General features: G+C 36.0%; 2 long non-coding RNA genes across 2 annotated transcripts; both read left to right on the top strand.

Moving 5' to 3' along the window:
• The first annotated feature begins 639 nt into the window (after positions 1 to 639).
• Positions 640 to 974, top strand: LOC110699554. The gene is made up of 3 exons (XR_002506927.1): positions 640 to 689; positions 772 to 843; positions 944 to 974. It is a non-coding gene; the product is annotated as an uncharacterized LOC110699554 (long non-coding RNA).
• A 17,903-nt stretch (positions 975 to 18,877) lies between these two features.
• LOC110699545 lies at positions 18,878 to 20,794 on the top strand. Its single transcript, XR_002506916.1, has 3 exons — positions 18,878 to 19,114; positions 19,830 to 19,900; positions 20,613 to 20,794. It is a non-coding gene; the product is annotated as an uncharacterized LOC110699545 (long non-coding RNA).
• Positions 20,795 to 21,395: the final 601 nt, after the last annotated feature.

The following is a 21,395-nucleotide window of genomic DNA, read 5'->3' on the forward strand; positions in this document are numbered from 1 at the left end:
TGGGTCGATTCGGGTTTATACCCTAAAGCGCTTCTAGTGGCATCAAAGGAACCCTCTAGTTCCACGATCACTACATTGGTGAGTCGTGCGGGTGATTTCTTTTGTTCTCTCCATACGTTTGATAAGGAAACCGGAAAATGGGTCATCAAGGGTCCGGAAGCCAAAAATCTGGCGGAGAAGCTTGTAAGTTACCTATGAATTGTTGTAATTAAGTCATTTTTGCATCTAAATCACTGTACAAACCATTAACTGTTTTACTGACCTCATTTTTCCTTATGTTATAGCTTGAGCACACTCAAGAGATGGTGGAGGGAAAATTTGAACCAAATGTGGAGAATGACCCTTTCACCATGGCTTTGGGAAGGCCATACCATCCAGGACGAGTAGTAGGTTCGGGAGGGTCATTGCTTGAATGGAATAAGGTGATGGGTCCCGAATACACAAAATCGGGTAGATCTCGAGCCAGTGTTAACTCACCGGGGGAGTTGGATGCCAAGGTGGCATCAATTAAGGAACAAGAACGCAACGAGTTAGTTGGTGAATTGAATGCTTGCGCGAAGCTGATGAACTTACCGACTTTGTCGTTCCTCACGAGTACCCCGGACGACTCATGTTCTGAACCAAAAGGACAAGGAAAAGGTGATAGACATGGAGGAGATGAGATACGTGGTGAAGATGTGCCACCTGAGGTAAAATCAATTGGGTTATTAAAAGTTTTAAAATACTGGGTTAATTGAGATTTGAGGTGCAATGATTGATTTACTGTTGCAGGTTCCTACTCCTACACATGCGGACTCGAGGGAGCTTGAAAATCCAACACCGCATGAATTTCCAGAGTTACAGGTGACCTGTAACCCTCTACCTTAATGAATTTTGTTAAATTATCTATGCTGTTGTAAAAGTCCTATTTAACTATCTTCTTTTTATATATATACTTGTGTAGGAAGACACCCGGTGTGCACTTCTAGCCCCGGAGCATGCAAATAAAACGGAGTTGAGTTGGGTGGCGTATGGTAGTGCCCAACCGACGACGGGTGCTACGGCGGGGCCATATCATTACTCAGTTGGGATTGATTCAGTGGTTGCGGGGTTCGAAGACATCCCACTACCCGTACCGATAGAGGAGGTTGAGATAACAACGCTTTGGCAAGCTGTTGGTAACTTTGTTGATTGGCCATGTGCATGGGTGAAGTTGAAATTATTTAGTTCTCAAATTTTGTAAGTGTTAAACCGTTAGGCACTCTTAAAATAAAACCGCCAAATTTTTATTTTTTTACAATATGCAAGGTCTGCCAAGTTCATTTAAAATTGCTTAAATTTTTTTTTTTAAAATATGCAAGTTCCGCCGCCCCGGGACACCCGAGGGAGCCGCCACCGCTGCTGGAACAACGAAGGCAGCCCGCGCCGAGGCCACAGAAGCCCCGACAGGTGGCTGCCAAGGTTGTAGCAGCCACGACAGGTGGCTGCCAGTCTGCCACAGCCTCGACAGACGGCTGCCATGGCTGCTGCAGCCTCGGCAGCACCTGCCTGTGCTGCTACAACCATGGCAGCCACCTGTTGAGGCTGCAGCAGACTAGCAGCCACGACAGCCTTGGCAACCACCTGTCAGGGCTGCTGTGGCCTCGGCGTGGGCTGCCTTCGCTGTTCCGACAGCGGGAGCGGCTCCCTCGGGTGTCATGGGGCGGCGGAAGTTGCATAATTTAAAAAAAAAAATAAAGAAGCAAAGTTCTAATTTTTTTTTGGCACATTTTATCTAAATAAAGCCACTTCGAGCCGAAATGGCTACTCACTTGCCTATTTTCTTCATTTCTCAACTTATAAACTCCTTACGTCTCAAAAAAACTCATAATCACATATTTATAAGTGTTTGTCATTTGAAATTACATAAAAATCGCCTAGTTCTAATGTTTTGGGTCCAATTCATCAAAATAAAGCCATTTTGAGTCGAAATGGCTACTCACTTGCCTATTTTCTTCATTTCTCACCTTATAAACTCCTTGCATCTCAATAGAACTCATAATCAATGTTTATAAGTGTTTGTCATTTGAAATTACATAAAAATCGCCAAGTTCTAAGGTTTTATGTCTATATCATCAAAATAAAGCCATTTTGAGCCGAAATGACTACTCACTTGCCTATTTTCTTCATTTCTCAACTAATAAACTTAAACATTCTCAAACCATATCATAATTACATATGTATAAGTGATTGTGAGTTGAAATTGCATAAAAGAAGCAAAGATCTAATTATTTTGGGGCATTTCATCGAAATAAAGCCACTTCGAGCCGAAATGGCTACTCACTTGCCTATTTTCTTCATTTCTCAACTTATAAAATCCTTGAATCTCAAAAAAAAACTCATAATTAGATATTTATAAGTGTTTGTCATTTCAAATTACATAAAAATCGCCAAGTTCTAAAGTTTTGGGTCCAATTCATCAAAATAAAACCATTTTGAGCCGAAATGGCTACTTACTTGCCTATTTTCTTCATTTCTCAACTAATAAACTTATACATTCTCAAACCATATCATAATTACATATGTATAAGTGATTTTGAGTTGAAGTTGCATAAAAGAAGCAAAGTTCTAATTATTTTGGCGCATTTCATCAAAATAAAGCCACTTCGAGCCGAAATGGCTACTCACTTGCCTATTTTCTTCATTTCTCAACTTATAAACTCCTTGCATCTCAAAACAACTCATAATCAGATATTTATAAGTTTTTTTAATTTGAAATTACATAAAAATCGCCAAGTTCTAAGCTTTTGGGTCCAATTCATCAAAATAAAGCCATTTTGAGCCGAAATGGCTACTCACTTGCCTATTTTCTTCATTTCTCAACTAATAAACTTATACATTCTCAAACCATATCATAATTACATATGTATAAGTTATTGTGAGTTGAAATTGCATAAAAGAAGCAAAGTTCTAATTATTTTGGCGCATTTCATCAAAATAAAGCCACTTCGAGCCGAAATGGCTACTCACTTGCCTATTTTCTTCATTTCTCAACTTATAAACTCCTTGCATCTCAAAAAAAACTCATAATCACATATTTATAAGTTTTTTTCATTTGAAATTACATAAAAATCGCCTAGTTCTAATGTTTTGGGTCCAATTCATCAAAATAAAGCCATTTTGAGCCGAAATGACTACTCACTTGCCTATTTTCTTCATTTCTCACCTTATAAACTCCTTGCATATCAATAGAACTCATAATCAATATTTATAAGTGTTTGTCATTTGAAATTACATAAAAATCGCCAAGTTCTAAAATTTTGGGTCTAATTCATCAAAATAAAGCCATTTTGAGCCGAAATAGCTACTCACTTGTCTATTTTCTTCATTTCTCAACTAATAAACTTATAAATTCTCAAACCTTATCATAATTACATATGTATAAGTGATTGTGATTTTAAATTTCATAAAAGAAGCAAAGTTCTTATTATTTTGGGGCATTTCATTGAAATAAAGCCACTTCGAGCCGAAATGGCTACTCACTTGCCTATTTTCTTCATTTCTCCACTTATAAACTCCTTGAATCTCAAAAAAAAAACTCATAATCAGATATTTATAAGTGTTTCTCATTTGAAATTACATAAAAATCGCCAAGTTCTAAGGTTTTGGGTCCAATTCATCAAAATAAAACCATTTTGAGCCGAAAAGGCTACTCACTAGCCTATTTTCTTCATTTCTCAACTAATAAACTTATACATTCTCAAACAATATCATAATTACATATGTATAAGTGATTGTGAGTTGAAGTTGCATAAAAGAAGCAAAGTTCAAATTATTTTGGCGCATTTCATCAAAATAAAGCCACTTCGAGCCGAAATGGCTACTCACTTGCCTATTTTCTTCATTTCTCAACTAATAAACTCCTTGAATCTAAAAACAACTCATAATAAGATATTTATAAGTTTTTTTAATTTGAAATTACATAAAAATCGCCAAGTTCTAAGGTTTTGGGTCCAATTCATTAAAATAAAGACATTTTGAGTCGAAATGGCTACTCACTTGCCTATTTTCTTCATTTCTCAACTAATAAAATTATACATTCTCAAACCATATCATAATTACATATGTATAAGTTATTTTGAGTTGAAGTTACATAAAAGAAGCAAAGTTCTAATTATTTTGGCGCATTTCATCAAAATAAAGCCACTTCGAGCCGAAATGGCTACTCACTTGCCTATTTTCTTCATTTCTCAACTTATAAACTCCTTGCATCTCAAAACACATAATCAGATATTTATAAGTATTTGTCATTTGAAATTACATTAAAATCGCCAAGTTCTAAGGTTTTGGGTCCAATTCATCAAAATAAAGCCATTTTGAGCCGAAATGGCTACTCACTTGCCTATTTTCTTCATTTCTCAACTAATAAACTTGTACATTCTCAAACCATATCATAATTACATATTTATAAGTGATTTTGAGTTGAAATTGCATAAAAGGAGCAAAGTTCTAATTATTTTGGCGCATTTCATCAAAATAAAGCCACTTTGAGCCGAAATGGCTACTCACTTGCCTATTTTCTTCATTTCTCAACTTATAAACTCCTTGCATCTCAAAAAAACTCATAATCAGATATATATAAGTTTTTCATTTGAAATTACATAAAAATCGCCTAGTTCTAATGTTTTGGGTCTAATTCATCAAAATAAAGCCATTTTGAGCCGAAATGGCTACTCACTTGCCTATTTTCTTCATTTCTAACCTTATAAACTCCTTGCATCTCAATAGAACTCATAATCAATATTTATAAGTGTTTGTCATTTGAAATTACATAAAAATCGCCAAGTTCTAAAATTTTGGGTCTAATTCATCAAAATAAAGCCATTTTGAGCCGAAATGGCTACTCACTTGTCTATTTTCTTCATTTCTCAACTAATAAACCTATACATTCTTAAACCATATCATAATTACATATGTATAAGTGATTGTGAGTTGAAATTGCATACAAGAAGCAAAGTTATAATAATTTTGGCGCATTTCATCAAAATAAAGCCACTTCGAGCCGAAATGGCTACTCACTTGCCTATTTTCTTCATTTCTCAACTTATAAACTCCTTGCATCTCAAAAAAACTCATAATCAGATATATATAACTGTTTGTCATTTGAAATTACATTAAAATCGCCAAGTTCTAAGGTTTTGGGTCCAATTCATCAAAATAAAGCCATTTTGAGCCGAAATGGCTACTCACTTGCCTATTTTCTTCATTTCTCAACTAATAAACTTGTACATTCTCAAACCATATCATAATTACATATGTATAAGTGATTTTGAGTTGAAATTGCATAAAAGAAGCAAAGTTCTAATTATTTTGGCGCATTTCATCAAAATAAAGCCACTTTGAGCCGAAATGGCTACTCACTTGCCTATTTTCTTCATTTCTCAACTTATAAACTCCTTGCATATCAAAAAAACTCATAATCAGATATATATAAGTTTTTTTCATTTGAAATTACATAAAAATCGCCTAGTTCTAATGTTTTGGGTCCAATTCATCAAAATAAAGCCATTTTGAGCCGAAATGGCTACTCACTTGCCTATTTTCTTCATTTCTCACCTTATAAACTCCTTGCATCTCAATAGAACTCATAATAAATATTTATAAGTGTTTTTCATTTGAAATTACATAAAAATCGCCAAGTTCTAAAATTTTGGGTCTAATTCATCAAAATAAAGCCATTTTGAGCCGAAATGGCTACTCACTTGTCTATTTTCTTCATTTCTCAACTAATAAACTTATACATTCTCAAACCTTATCATAATTACATAAGTATAAGTGATTGTGAGTTGAAATTTCGTAAAAGAAGCAAAGTTCTTATTATTTTGGCGCATTTCATCGAAATAAAGCCACTTCGAGCCGAAATGGCTACTTACTTGCTTATTTTCTTCATTTCTCAACTTATAAACTCCTTGAATCTCAAAAAAAAACTCATAATCAGATATTTATAAGTGTTTCTCATTTGAAATTACATAAAAATCGCCAAGTTCTAATGTTTTGGGTCCAATTCATCAAAATAAAACCATTTTGAGCCGAAATGGCTACTCACTTGCCTATTTTCTTCATTTCTCAACTAATAAACTTATACATTCTCAAACCATATGATAATTACATATGAATAAGTGATTGTGAGTTGAATTTGCATAAAAGAAGCAAAGTTCTAATTATTTTGGCGCATTTCATCAAAATAAAGCCACTTCGAGCCGAAATGGCTACTTACTTGCTTATTTTCTTCATTTCTCAACTTATAAACTCCTTGAATCTCAAAAAAAACTCATAATCAGATATTTATAAGTGTTTGTCATTTGGAATTACATAAAAATCACCAAGTTCTAAGGTTTTGGGTCCAATTCATCAAAATTAAGCCATTTTGAGCCGAAATGGCTACTCACTTGCCTATTTTCTTCATTTCTCAACTAATAAACTTATACATTCTCAAACCATATCATAATTACATATGTATAAGTTATTGTGAGTTGAAATTGCATAAAAGAAGCAAATTTCTAATTATTTTGGCGCATTTCATCAAAATAAAGCCACTTCGAGCCGAAATGGCTACTCACTTGCTTATTTTCTTCATTTCTCAACTTATAAACTCCTTTCATCTCAAAACAACTCATAATCACATATTTATAAGTTTTTTTCATTTGAAATTACATAAAAATCGCCTAGTTCTAATGTTTTGGGTCCAATTCATAAAAATAAAGCCATTTTGAGCCGAAATGGCTACTCACTTGCCTATTTTCTTCATTTCTCACCTTATAAACTCCTTGCATCTCAATAGAACTCATAATCAATATTTATAAGTGTTTGTCATTTGAAATTACATAAAAATCGCCAAGTTCTAAAATTTTGGGTCTAATTCATCAAAATAAAGCCATTTTGAGCCGAAATGGCTACTCACTTGTCTATTTTCTTCATTTCTCAACTAATAAACTTATACATTCTCAAACCTTATCATAATTACATATTTATAAGTGATTGTGAGTTGAAATTTCATAAAAGAAGCAAAGTTCTTATTATTTTGGCGCATTTCATCGAAATAAAGCCACTTCGAGCCGAAATGGCTACTTACTTGCTTATTTTCTTCATTTCTCAACTTATAAACTCCTTGAATCTCAAAAAAAAAAAACTCATAATCAGATATTTATAAGTGTTTCTCATTTGAAATTACATAAAAATCGCCAAGTTCTAAGGTTTTGGGTCCAATTCATCAAAATAAAACCATTTTGAGCCGAAATGGCTACTCACTTGCCTATTTTCTTCATTTCTCAACTAATAAACTTATACATTCTCAAACCATATCATAATTACATATGTATAAGTGATTGTGAGTTGAAGTTGCATAAAAGAAGCAAAGTTCTAATTATTTTGGCGCATTTCATCAAAATAAAGCCACTTCGAGCCGAAATGGCTACTCACTTGCCTATTTTCTTCATTTCTCAACTTATAAACTCCTTGCATCTCAAAACAACTCATAATCAGATATATATAAGTGTTTGTCATTTGAAATTACATAAAAATTGCAAAGTTCTAAGGTTTTGGGTCCAATTCATCAAAATTAAGCCATTTTGAGCCGAAATGGCTACTCACTTGCCTATTTTCTTCATTTCTCAACTAATAAACTTATACATTCTCAAACCATATCATAATTACATATGTATAAGTGATTGTGATTTGAAATTGCATAAAAGAAGCAAAGTTCTAATTTTTTTGGGCCCATTTCATCAAAATAAAGCCATTGGTCTTCATTTCTCAACTTATAAACTTATTCTTTCTCAAACTATTTCAGATTTCAAATGAAAGCAAAACTTCAAAGAGAAAGAGGGTGGAGAAGCCTAAAATAATTGATCAACCTAAGAAGAAGCTAAGTGAACAACGGTCCAAGAGTGAACAAGCGTCGAAGTTGCACTCTTCGAAAGGTTCACCCATGCCACCTACTCCACTTGTTGAAGACATTGTTCTTCAATCGCTCTCTGCTGACATGACCTTTCTTCACAACCGTGCTTGTCATTTGGTCGATCCTATGGAAGTTGCACTTCCTAAGGCAATGTTCCACTATGATGAGGATGCAGTTGCATGGATCAGCAAAGAAGATGTGAAGGAATTTCTACGTGGTGCAAAGCTTAACATTTCTCTCATTCAAACATTCATGAGGTACTTCAATGCCCACATAATCTATACTTTTTTCAAGTTATTCAAATTGATGGTGATTATCCTACATCTGATAAATGATTCAATGTTCATGCACGCAGAGCACTACAGGAGCACTTAACTGACACTGATTCTCCTTGTAAAGTTGGGTGGTTGTGCCCCGAGCAGTTATCCACTACTAGAATCATAGGCAACCCCCATGACGTGTTGTACTATGTTGAACAGAGTATCAGGGAATCTGCGCGTGCGGGAGACAAGTTCATATTCGCCCCATGTTATAGAGAGTAAGTCTAACCATGTCAAATTCAATCGATTTGGCCTCATTATATGTTGACTCCTAAATATTAATTTGCTTGTCTACTGTGAACTTATGTAGGGAGCATTGGAGCCTCATGGTGATTTGTAATTCCACTAACACAATTTATCACCTTGATTCAGCTCGATCATCGGAGAAGTGGCTCGTGAAGTCTATATTGCAAAAGTAAATATATATAGCAACCTAGTGATGATTATTGCTAATAATAACTAATTTAGTAATCATACGACTAATCAAATTTGAATGTACTTTTTTTTACTACAGTGTTATGAAGAAGCTACATTGTCGTGCTCCAAAGGGTCCAACATGGAAGTCATCGTTGGTAATTTACATGATATTGTGATTATCTTCAAAATCTATGTTAGTAAATATTTGCTCATTTCCTTTGCATGTTTCACTGATGTGATTTGTTTGTCATATGCTAGTGCGCACAACAATAGAATGGACTTGATTGTGCTTTGTATGTGATGAGATTCATGCTTGACATTGTGACTCATTATACGGACACTCAACAACTTGATGAGGTAAGTCCTAAAACTTATTCAAATGCTATATTGATGTGATTTCTAACCTTAGACACCTAATATTACCCAACAATGGCATGTTATGAGAAACAAAAAGGCTATTTCACAAGAAAGGTAGAAAATGGGCTTAATAGAAGTCATATGGGCCATATTAGGGCCATTTTGTGTTAATATGCTCTTTTGATGTGATTTCTTTCCTTATACACCTATAACTAGATAATATTGACATGTTATGAGATAAATAAAGTTCATTTAATAAGAAATGTAGGAAATGGGCATAGTAAAGTCATATAGGCCATATTTGGGCCATTTTGAGTAAAAAGCGTCACAAACCTTAATAAAATGCTCTCCTATACAATTTTAGGCCTTACACACATACAACTACCCAACATTGACATGTTATGAGAAAGAAATAGTTCATTTGATAAGTAATGTAGGAAATGGGCTACATAGAAGTCATATAGGTAATATTTGATAAAATACATGTTGTTTTGCCTAATTAATTAATTTTAACATAATGTTTTTGTATTTCAAGTTTTGCAAGGTCCAAAAGGATGGTCCGTTGACAATCAAGGAGCTTAATGAAGTTCGTGACATGTTGGCGTCTTTTATCACCTTCAACATGTAAATGACATTGTAATTGTAAATTATTTATGTTAACTTTTGAACTATATTACTTATTATTCATTATATATTTACTTACTATTATTTGTATATGTAAGCAACTTTTTTTTTTGTATTGCGTTTGGGAATATTTATATCTATATATATAATTGAATTCTTGTTTTTAATATTATTTTTGTATCTTATTGTAATAATTAATAATATTATTATTATTAGTTATAATAATAATAATAATAATAATAATAATAATAATAATAATAATAATAATATTTAATATAATTGCTGGAATTACAGGTTATTATTATTGCGGGAAACATGTTTTTTTTAGAATATTATTGCACGGAAATTGAAAAAAAAAACAAAAAAAAAAATTTGTTGAATAGGCACCGGTTAGGCACCAACCGGTGCCTAAAATAGCATTACCACCAAAAAAAAATGGCGGGAAGCAGTTAAAGGCACCGGTTAACCGGTGCCTAAATGAGCATATGGCACCGGTTAACCGGTGCCTAATTGAGCATATGGCACCGGTTAACCGGTGCCTATTTGAACCTATGGCACCGGTTTTGAACCGGTGCTTAATAGATGGTATTTGGCACCCCCCATATAGGCAGCGGTTCAAACCGGTGCCTTAGACCGGGTTTGAACCGCTGCCAAAGGCCTTTTTTCACCTAGTGTTTAATTCAAGGCTTCAAACAAAAGCCAAGTGAGAGCCTCTATGAAGCGTGGGAGAGATATAAGGAGTATCAAAGGGAGTGTCCTCACCACGGAATTCCAACCTATCAAATTATTCAAATTTCTTATGGAGGCGTAAGTTCTCAAGGCAAGTCATGCCTTGATGAGGGAGCTGGAGGTCCCATTATGAATAGGACGGAAGAAGAAGTGGTAGACATCGTTGAGGATGTTTTGAGGTATTATAGAGATTGGCAAGATGGTGAGATAGAATCAACTAGCAAAAGTACTCGGTTGATCATCTAAATGCAATCAACAATCTCTCTTCACAAATGACAAACTTAGGGAAGGAAGTGATTGCAATCAAGGAAAAATTGGAGAGCTCTTCTTCCCAAGCTCCAAGTCTTCCCTCTCAATTTAAGGGGAGAGGTATTCTTTCTAACTCTCATTCCCCTCCTTCTTCTAGTAACATGCCTAGTGGTTGTTTGTTTTGTGATGTGTGTGGTTCATATGATCATGATGCTAGTAATTGCCCTCATGCTTTTCCGGATTGTAATGATGATTTTGATAATAATGAGAGTGAACATGTGAACTATGTGTCAAACAATAATAATGTGCAAAGGATTGATAACCAAAGGGTTCAATGGAATAAGAATTACCAAAACCAAGGTAATTTTGACAACTATAACCAAGGTGGTGGTTATAGGAACCAAGGGATCCAAGGTTCTCGAGGTAATTATAACAATCAAGGTTATAGTAGCAAAAATCAAAACCAAAATCATGTTAATCAAAACCAAGGTTATGGAAATCATAATCAAGGTAGTGGTAACCATAATCTAGGTTATGGGCAAGGTCAAAATAGGGGTAATTGGAACAATCAAGGTAGAGGCAATTTTCAAAATAATGCTCAAAGAGGCCTTCCACCAGGATTTGCTCTAAAGACTCAAGTTGATAATTCCTATTCACAATCCTCTTCCTCTAGGACTAATTTGAAGGAAATCATTCAAAATCAAACCAAGTTGTTGAACACTTACATGGCCGTAAGTGACAAGAAATCTAATGAGATGATGACTCATAATAAGATGCTTGAAAACCAAATTTCTAAACTTGCTAATGCTTTGAAAGACCATGCTAGTCCTTCTTCTTTACCTTCCCAAGGCTTAGATCTAAGAGACCTGTGAATGCTATTGTTATAAGGAGTGGTAAGGTTCTTGAGGAGAGTTTTACTAGGAAGAGTGAAACTAAGGAGGTCTTGGTAGAGGATGAGAGAAATGGTGCATCTTTGAATGAGGTTGTGATTGAGACACCTAGAGAGGTGAGAGTGGAGACAGAAATAGTGAAACCCAAGCTTCCATATCCACAAAAATTCATGAGACATAAGTTGGATGAACAATTTGGAAGATTTATTGACATGATTAAGAAAATTCACCTTTCTTTACCTTTTACTGAAGTTGTTACCCAAATGCCCAACTATGAAAAATTCCTCAAAGACATTTTGAGTGGTAGGAGGAATTGTGATGTGGTGGAGATGGTCAACTTGACAGAGAATTTTAGTGTAATTATAATGAACAAGATTCCAACCAAGTTGAAAGACCCCGGAAACTTCTCTATCCCTTGTGCCATTAACAAGATGCAAATTGATAATGCTTTATGTGACTTAGGAGCTAGTGTTAGCCTAATGCCATATTCGGTTTATCAAAGACTTGAGTTAGGGGAACTTATGCCTTCCAAAATTACCTTGCAATTGGCCGATAAGTCAATTAAAATTCCAAAGGGGAAGGTAGAGGATGTTCCTTTGAGAGTAGGGAAGTTTGTGATTCCGATAGATTTTATGGTTCTTGAAATGGATAAAGATGCTACCATTCCCATTATTCTTGGTAGACCTTTTCTTGCTACCTTGGGTGCCATGATTAATGTAAAGAGTGCAAAAATTTCATCAAGGTAGGACGAGGTCATTGAATTTGACTTGAATGAAAGCATGAAGTATCCATGTTCTTCTTTAGAAAATTTCATGTTGATTGATTCTCTTAATCTTGTTGTGTCTTTCATGCATGAGCACTTGCTCACTTCTAATGATCCTCTTGAGAATATCTTGTTGAATAAGGATAAGATAGGTGCTCCTATTAAGGAAATGGCAATGTATGAGGATTTGCTAAATGGAAGCATTGAAGAAGTGGATGAGAATATGTGCATGAATATTTCAAGCCAAGAAGCTTTGCAAGCCGCCACTTCAAAGGAAGGTAAAGGTATACCAATGGTTAAGCTCAAACCTCTTCCATCACACCTTAGGTATGAATTTTTGGGACCCAACTCCACTTTTTCCATGATTGTTAGCTCTTCTTTGAGTGAGCACCAAGATCAAAAGTTGTGTGATGTTTTGAGGAAGCATCAAGGTGCTTTGGGATATACCATTGATGACCTCAAAGGTATAAGCCTCGCTTTATGTACACATCACATAACTCTTGAGGAGGGTACTCTACCATCCATTGAGAGGCAACGAAAGCTACATCCCCAAATGGGAGAGGTAGTGAAGAAGGAAATCACCAAACTTTTGGATGCGGGAATCATATTCCCCATTTCTAATTCTAGGTGGGTTTCTCCCGTTCACGTTGTCCCAAAGAAGGGAGGTATGACCGTCGTTGAGAATGAGAAAGGTGAGCTTATTCCGAAGAGGACGGTCACGGGATGGAGGATGTGTATAGACTATAGACGTATAAACACATCCACAAAGAAAGACCATTTCCCCCTTCCTTTCATTAATCAAATTCTTGAAAGACTAACGAGGCACGAGTACTATTGTTTCCTTGATGGTTACTCGGGATTTTTCTAAATTCCTATTCATCCCGATGACCAAGAGAAAACTACTTTTACTTGTCCCTATGGTACCTTTTCTTATAGGAGAATGCCATTTGGCCTTTGCAATGCTCCCACCACTTTCCAACGGTGTATGATGAGTATCTTTGGAGACATGTTGGAAGAGGAGATGGAGGTGTTTATGGATGACTTTTCCGTAGGTGGAGTTTCCTTTGAGGCGTGCCTTGAAAATCTTGAAAAGTGTTTGGCAAGGTGTGAAAAAGTGAATTTGGTGTTGAATTGGGAAAAATGCCATTTCATGATTGAAGAAGGAATAGTCCTTGGGCACAAAATTTCTCACAAAGGGCATAGAGTGGACAAGGCAAAGATTGAGGTTATTGAAAAGTTTCCACCTCCGGTTAATGTGAAGGGTGTGACATCATTTTTGGGCCATGCCGGGTTCTATAGAAGATTTATAAAGGACTTTTCCCTCATTGCAAAGCCCCTCAATGATCTTCTTTAAAAAGATGTCGAGTTTGTATTTGATGATAAGTGTTTGGAGGCATTCAATAAGTTGAAGAAAGCCCTAATCTATACTCCTATTGTTCAAGCTCCAAGATGGGATTTACCATTTGAGTTGATGTGTGATGCAAGTGATTCGGCAATAGGAGGTGTCTTGGGTCAAAGAGTTGACAAGAAGCTTCATGTGATCTATTATATATCCAAGACTCTTAATGGAGCTCAACGGGATTACACTACAACGGAGAAGGAATTCTTGGCTATAGTTCATGCTTTTGAGAAGTTCCGTTGTTATCTATTGGGTTCCAAGACCATAGTCTTCACAGATCATGCGGCTCTCAAGTATCTTTTTGCCAAGAAATAGTCCAAGCCAAGGTTGATCTGGTGGGTTCCTGAGCTCTAAACCTTCGACATTGAGATTAGGGATAAAAGAGGAGCGGAGAATGTTGTGGCGGACCATCTTTCTTGTCTAGATGACTCTCGAATTCATGATGATGGTTCTCCAATTGAGGATAGGATGCTTGATGACTTCTTATATGCTATTGAAGCAAATGAGCTCTTATGGTTTGCCGATTTGGTGAATTTTCTTGCACGTCGGGAGTTTTCTCCTTCCTTTTCTAAGAATAAAATAAAGAATCTCAAGAGAGAGGCAAGGTATTATGTTTGGGATGATCCCATCTTATATAAGTGAGGGGTCGATGGCTTACTTAGACGATGTGTGCCAAACGAAGAGGTGCCTAATGTTTTGAAAATGTGCCATTTGGATCCAAGCAGGGGCCATATGGGTGTCTCTAAAACTGCCACTAAGGTCCTTCAATGCGGTTTATGGTGGCCACATCTATTTAAGGACTCATGAGGCTTTGTAAAGACATGTGACCAATGTCAAAGAGTTGGGAACATATCAAAGAGAAACGAAATGCCTCAACAACACATACTCGAGTTGGAGGTGTTTGATGTATGGGGTATTGACTTTATGGGGCCATTTCCCTCATCTTTCGGAAATCAATTTATCCTTGTGGTGGTCGACTATGTGTCTAAGTGGGTCGAGGCCATTGCCTCCCCAACTAATGACCATAAGGTGGATATGAAGTTGTTTAAGAAAATAATTTTTCCAAGATTTGGGGTACCGAAGGCGGTGATAAGCGACAACGGTTCTCATTTTATTCACCATGCCTTTCAAAATATGTTGAGGAAGCATGGAGTCCATCAAAGATTTGGCCTCCCATACCATCCCCAATCGAGCGGTCAAGTGGAAGTCTCTAATCGTAAAATTAAGCTCATCCTTGAAAAGACGGTTGCGAGAAATTGAAAGGATTGGTTGGAAATATTGGATGATGCTCTTTGGGCCTATCGAACGGATTTCAAGACCCACATAAGTACCACTCCATACCGCATAGTCTATGGCAAGTCATGTCATCTCCCAGTTGAAATTGAACACGGTGCTTTGTAGGTAATCAAGAAGATAAATTTTGACTTGGAAAGTGCGGAGGAGAAAAGGTGGTTGGATCTTCATGAGCTAGAGGAGCTTCGGCTTGATGCTTATGATTGTGCTAGTGTGTACAAAGCTCGTTCCAAGGAAACACATGACAAACTTATTGAGAAGAAAGATTTTTGTGTTGGTGATAAATTTCTTCTCTACAATTCTAAAATTAAGTTGTTTCCTGGAAAGCTTATGTCAAGATGAAGCGGTCCCTATTTGGTCAAGAGTGTTTTTTCCAAGTGGTGCTGTAGAGGTTTCAATGATGGATTCTTCTTCTTCTTTTAAAGTCAATGGCCATCGCCACAAATTTATTTTGATTATGCTTTTCTTGGCCTTGTTCACTCATTGCTTCTCCGACAACCACCTTGAATGGGTGGTAATCGTCGAGCTAACGACGTTAAACAAAAGCTCTTACGGGAGGCAACTTGGATTCTCAACCTCTTTTCTCTTTTCTTTTCTCTCTTTTATTTTTGTTTGTTAGTCTTTGTTTTTACTATTTTTCTTGTTTTTGATTTGTTTTATAGGTTGCTTTCCATCATCAACTATGGATTCAGGGTGAATGATGAGAAGAGTACAAGAAGAGTTTGTGATGTAGGGGAGAGGACACCCTGCAGGCATAGAGAGGCCGCGGGGGTTTCGAGCTTTAAAATGATAAATTGTGCAAATTTCAACCAGGAACTCCCCGCGGTTGCCCCATGGGTGAAAGAGAGAGGCCGGGGATGAAAGAGAGAGGGCGCGACTCATCAATAAGGCAAAAATATAGAAAACCAATCAGTTTGTTGCCGCGAGCTCCCCACGGGCGCGGCGAAGTTAGAGCGGGCGCGTCACTCTGGAGAGCCCGCGAACCCCCATTAAGGTAATTTTTGACAAATTCTTCTAAAAACTTGTCGCATGCTGTCCGCGGACTCCCCGCGGGCGCAGCGATTTCGGGAGTGAGCGCGGCGTGCTGGGGTTGATTATGCACGGTTCACCTTTTTTTCTCTCTCCTCTCTTATTTTTTTTCCTTTCACTCATATTTTACCCTCTTTCTCTCTCATCTTCCTCTCAAACCCTAACCCCCAATTCATAATTTTCACATCAAATTCCTTGATTTCACTCAAATTTTCACCTTAATCTCTTACTTTTCTCCATTGTCATCAAGTTTGGAACGTTTTTCTCGTTATTTTTTGGGAAAATTCGGGTTTTTGAAGCACTTTCAAGCTTGATTGGTGCTAGGTCCATTTTTTGTGTTCTTGTGCTTCTTTGTGTCTACAACTTTGGTATAATCCTAATCCTTGCTCTATTTTTGTCAACTTTTATTGATTTTGTGCTTTGATTTTGATTTGCCATGGTTTAGATTGCATATGATGATTATGGTTAATTGTTTGGTGATTTTGAAATTGTTTTGAGTGAATTGGGTTTACTTTTGATATTGATTGTTAATTTTTGTGGTTGTTGTTTGTATTTTGGTTGTTTTCTTGTTTGAAACAGGTACTTTGTAGTATTGGGGGTGTTGTGAAGTTGTGTGGAGTATTGGTGGTAGTATTAGTTTTGAGAAGTTGTTAGTGTGAATTCCTTTGAGCTATTTGGTGTTTTTGATTTGGTAATCATGGATTTGTTAAGGAAAAGCAAGAGTAGCAAGAAGCGCTCCCACCAATCTCCCGACCAATCTTCTCATGGCCAATCTTCCCAAAGCCAACCTCCTCACAATCCCACTCCTCAAGATAGTAACCCAACTCTACCTCTTCCACCTCTCAAATTTTACAACCGGTCTAAACAAGCTCCAATATATAATAAAATTAAATCCCGAAAGTTTAGACCAACACGAAATTACCATTGTGATGACATGGTTAAGTTAGGAGTCAAATCCGACCTTGACATCCTTCTCCACAACCTCCGTTCGATTGAGTTTGTTCAAACTTCTCCTAGAACATATTTGGAACCCACCATCGAATTTTTCTCTACATTTGGATATAATAGGGTGGGGGATACAGATTATCTCATCTCATTCCAATTGTTCAATGTCAAACACACTTTAACCCTCTTCGAATTCAATGAAGCTCTTGGGTTAAACCCTCATGCAGATATTTTTTAGCCACTCCTTTTCAACCCGGCCACTTACAATGAGGGTGCTTGGTGGAGAACCATAGCTTATAAGAAAACCTTTGACTCCAAGAATTCAATTGCTAGTGAAATTATTCACCTGGCCCATAGGATTCTTCATAGGGTCCTTGGTTATGCCGTATTCAACAAGCAAGACCATGGTAAGCTTTCAAGGGAAGAGATTATGGTTCTTTGGATGGCCACTAAGTCGGATGTTGGGCCTAGGGTTAATTTTGGATACGTTTTTATGGAGTGTTGCCGGGCGATTATTAGTGGGGTTAAAACCGGTGAGATTCATTGTGGAGGAATGGTGACGAGGTTGATTTCTCATTTCAATCAAGACGGGTTCTTGAGATCTTGCACTTCGGTTGGAGGGAGTGAAGACATGCTACTAAATTTGAAGCAACTCAACACTTTATGCTTCATTACTAGTACAAAGAACGTCGATGTTTATTCTTGGTTAGTGCGAAATGAGCACTATTGCTTGCTTCCAAACCCGACCGCAACTTCTATTAGTAGGGAGGCTAGGTTTATTTGGATTCCCCTTAGGGATAGGGGGCAAGTAGTAGTTGATATGGAGGAGGATGAGGATGTAAATGAAGAGGGTGATGATGGTGATGACGATGATGAGGAGGAGGAAGAAGAAGAAGAACAACAACAACAATAACAACAACAACAAATCTTTCAACAACATCGAGGAAGAAGAAAACATCAACAACAACATGACTACCAACAACATCGAGCATGCAAGGTGTGTATGTCGGAAACCAAACTTAGCTTTTCAAACTAGCGCCTTATACGATGCTAGTGTACGTAGGGGGGAGGTCACTCCTTCGGTTAATTACCCTTATGAGCCGGCCCAACCTCCCTACGTACCCTTATTGGTAAGGGGTCTCAAACCCCGATGTGCCTAGGCGCGAGTTCCCTGACGAGTCCAGTCATTATGACTACCGGGTTTCGGGGGGGTGACTATAGGAGTGATCCCAGCTACCCCTATGTTCACCCCATACACCCTGAGCTTTGCATCCAACCCGAGCCTTATGACCAGTTGACCGTATCCCAACTTGACCTTTTTAAAGGTCGTTATGGGTGACCATCCGGTTATACCGATGGTTGGGATCCCTATGGTCCCCCTTCTGGTTTCTCTTATGATGGGGATGCGGGTGATGGTGGTGCCGGCCCTAGTGACCATTAGTCCCCCTTGGGTTGTTTATTTACCCCTTTTTGATACCTCTCCTATAGTTGCCCTTGTGTGAGAGGGGTGTCGAAAAGGGTGTTTTAGGGTAGGTTTGGGGGAGGCACCTTGGACTTGTGGGGATATGTTTGAAAAGGTTTTGGTAGGTTTACTTGCTTCGTTTTTGGTAGTCCAGTTGGTATCACTACCACAAAAACTAGATTACAGATCACAAAATATAAAACGGTTATAAAAAATAGGCGTTCTCTAGAAGAATATACAACGTATTTGTGCAAGAGGCGTTTTATGAGTTATTAAATATAGAACAGTTAGAATAGTTAACCGTTCTCTATTTTTTTTTACTCAAACAATAAAAAATAAATAAAATCATTTTAGATGATACAGAACGGTCATCTTAACAACCGTTTTGTATTTCTTTTTTATTCTATAATATTTATAAAAAAAAATTAGAGGGATATTTATGTGCACCATTGGGATATTTAAAATTACCCTAATTATTCATAGGCTGCTTCATATAATTGAAACGCTTTTATACTGCACTATCACTATTCACTAGAGTATTAACTGCTTATTGCTTCAGAAAAACGATGAAAAGTGAAACCTCATGTTGCTCAATTCACCAATTACTACTTCGCCGCCCTACTGCACCACCGTCAGCCCATCTCCCCACTGTCGTTCCACCACCACACTGCTGAACATCACTTCACCGCACCGCACCGCTACACCACCACTGCACTTTCCAGGTAATTCGTTCAAATTTTTCTTTATTCGGATGAGTTTGTCAATCTAGTTGTATTAATCAATTGAATTTTTCAATTCAGCTGTAATGAATTCATAGTTTTCATCCATTGCAGTAATTTCGATCGAATTTTAGGTGGATTAAAAAAATTCACAATTTAGTTTTTGGGAATTCAATCGATTCTTATAAATGCAAATAATTCTATAAAATTGAAGTTTTTTCAATCAAATTACACTTAATTGATACGAATTACAAGAAATTTCACTATTAATCAAAATTATTATTGCCAAATTACTCTAACCTAGGTCAAATATGAAACCCTAATTAGATAAAGAAAGAGGGGTAGGGGAAATTGATTACCACTAGGTTATTATGTTCTATTAATTTCAAATACTTTGCAAATTATTTTAGAAAAATTAATTTGCTTTGCTTTTCTTTCATAAAAGGGCTGGTTATGAGATGTTGTGATTGAAATTAAGTGATGATTAAATCTAATTCTAGTGATGTATAAGAGTAGTCATGTTGTTTGTGGATTTTGGGTAGCTGATTATGAAGAGAGAAGAGCAAGAAATCAGAATCTTATGGAAGTGAATTTATAGTAATGATAAGGTGGCAGAGTTGATTAAAGGAAAATTTCTTGTTGGTTGATTGTGAATAGTTGATACGTTAGTGCATCCTACTTTTGATACTATAATGTCAACTAATCCATATCTTAACAGTTATCAGGCACTTTTACTAAGTCATCCAAAGAAAGACATGGTGACATTGCAGAATACCAGCCATTTATAAAGTATTTATCTTGTTTCATACTCTTTTCTTTATCTAGCTTTTTCTTTCATATAAGTTGAATTGCTCTTCTTGAACTAATTTATTTAGAATATTATGCTCCATTAGAATACATGATAAGTAATTACATCTGTGAGTTTGATTTTGCTATAAAATAGTAATTTCTTTTCTTAATATGAGTAAAGAAATTTGTAGAAAGGCACTTCAGCATCTTGCTGCTGAGTTTCTAGGTGCACAGATCCAGAACGGAGAGCATTGTCCCGTGAGTATCTTATCCTAAATTCCTGATCCATCCAATGACCTGTCTTAGTTTATAAATTTATCTTTAACAGTTGAACTAGGGTGTTAAGCTGTCAACACTCAATACATGTAGTTTCTTATTTTGTATTATTTTGTTGAGGTAAGGATTTAACCGATTTGAAGATGTTGATCTTGATACTATTCCTCTTGTTGAGATAGAGAGATGTGCATCATAAATTCATTGATTGTTCGTTGGCAATGTTTTGGATGCTCAATAATTACTCTAAGTCACAAATTCACAATCGTTATATGTATCATAAGCCTTGCTTTCATCACCCTATTTAAAGTGATTTAAACTTATATTCACCAATTCTATATTATATTTTCACTTATTATAGCTCTGATTTAATATGATAGTACTAAAAAAAACCTTACTTTTACTGAGAAAGACCGATGTATTTTACATTGTTTTGCAGTATATTGACAAAGCTAATGATCGACAAGCTTAGGGGAAGATGGATTTCATATGTTACCGGATGTCATCAACCAAATGACGACATTGATGATTTATCTGGATTAAAGATCTATAATATTGGTATATCTAAGCTAGATTATACATTTTAATTTTTTTTTTATCAACATCAATAAGAAAGGTGTTTTGATATATATATATATATATATATATATATATATATATATATATATATATATATATATATATATATATATACTTGTATTTGTATAGAACAAATTTTCGAATGAATGATTAAATTTAATTGTTGGATGTCTCAAATTATATGAAGTATATTTTTATGGCTTTGGTTAATTCTAATATACTGAAATTGTATATACTAGATCATGAATTTCTTTTACACAGGAAATGTAGATTTTGATGTAAAAGATAAAATACAAGAATACAACAATTATACGAATACAGGAAAAAAGTTCAATAATATCGTCAAAAATAAAATACAGGAATAATACAGCTAGCAGGAAAATAATGCAATATATGATCTCTTGATTGGATTTTTTTTTTTTTTTTTTAAAAAAACTTTAGAGAACAGTTATCTAACTGAACCGTTCTCTATTGTAATGCAATATAGAACTGTTGAGTACTCTAAACCGTTCTATTTTCCTTCGTAGTTGTACGATTATAGGAAGGAAAAAGAGAACGGTTGTGACTAACAACCGTTCTCTATTTGTTAGTATATAAAACGCCTAATTGACCTGTTCTCTATACTTTATACATCGCTTAGCAG

Source organism: Chenopodium quinoa, unplaced genomic scaffold (assembly GCF_001683475.1).
Source record: "Chenopodium quinoa cultivar QQ74 unplaced genomic scaffold, ASM168347v1, whole genome shotgun sequence".
Lineage (NCBI taxonomy): Eukaryota > Viridiplantae > Streptophyta > Magnoliopsida > Caryophyllales > Amaranthaceae > Chenopodium > Chenopodium quinoa.